At 40.5% G+C, this 1,219-nt stretch overlaps 1 pseudogene; it reads left to right on the top strand.

The window, feature by feature from the left end:
• Positions 1-824: 824 nt before the first annotated feature.
• LOC126250093 (5S ribosomal RNA) lies at positions 825-942 on the top strand (annotated as a pseudogene).
• The last annotated feature ends 277 nt before the right edge of the window (positions 943-1,219 follow it).

Raw genomic sequence — 1,219 nt, 5'->3', positions numbered from 1 at the left:
TCATATGTGCTTTAGATTTCTGCACACAACTTTGTTTGAAGTGATATTTTGTTGGGATTTCTCAGTCTTAGAATCTGCTGGCATTTCTCAGGCTTATAATTTGCACCCAGTTCCTTCATTAGTTGCCAAGCTTTGCGACTGAAGTGGATGAAATTGAATCTCTCTGTAGCTTCTTGACATTTCTTTCTTCTGTGATCATTCAGAGCTTGAAGAAGTCCACCTACTGTTTCATTTGAATGTGATATTCTCCATGTAGCTCATTACATTGATCATATCATCCTGGGATATATCATTTCATGTGTTCTCTGGGTATCACTCTTTTTGATACCCCTTTGACAGCATTGGTAAATTTATCATCATTCTTAATTCGAACAGGAATGAATTCAATAACCTCATCAAGTTTATCAGTGTGTTGTGACCAGTTTTTTTAATTTTTTTTAAATTTTTAATTCCAGTGAGCTTTACAAGTTGATCTTGGGATTGTGGTAGTGTGAGGAAAGTGCATACCATTATTTTTCCATATCCCTCGCATTCTCCATTCCTGTTGAATATAAGCATCAACAAGGAAGAACCAGTGACTAATAACTGGCTGTAACAGTTTTTATGGATTTGTAATAGAATGATAATGTAGGGTTAGTCCTATGTAAAGCAGGTGGCAGGCATGAGTTCATTTTTAGGATACTGGGAACATACATTCAGTCTAAGAAGAGCATTTCTTACAAAATACGGTACACCTCATCATAGAATACTGTGCAGTTGTATGGACCATATTGTATATCTAGATTACTTTAATTTTTAATATGAGCTGTTTTGGTATCACGTAAGGCAACGGCCTTGCCGCAGTGGATACACCGGTTCCCATGAGGTCACCGAAGTTAAGCGCTGTCGGGCATGGTCGGCACTTGGATGGGTGACCATCCAGGCCGCCATGCGCTGTTGCCATTTTTCGGGGTGCACTCAGCCTTGTGATGCCAATTGAGGAGCTACTCAACTGAATAGTAGCGGTTTCAGTCAAGAATAACATCATAACGACCGGGAGAGTAGTGTGCTGACCCCACACCCCTCCTATCTGCATCCTCCACTGAGGATGACACGGCGGTCAGATGGTCCTGGTAGGCCACTCGGGGCCTGAAGACGGAGTGCTTTGGTATCGCATAAATCAAGTAGAAAAAAATAAAAAGACCTACCAACTTATAATTTACACTGTACAATGTTCTTC

This window comes from Schistocerca nitens, chromosome 3, assembly GCF_023898315.1.
Source record: "Schistocerca nitens isolate TAMUIC-IGC-003100 chromosome 3, iqSchNite1.1, whole genome shotgun sequence".
Taxonomy (NCBI): Eukaryota; Metazoa; Arthropoda; class Insecta; order Orthoptera; family Acrididae; genus Schistocerca; species Schistocerca nitens.
This window is presented reverse-complemented; position numbering and strand designations above follow the sequence as displayed.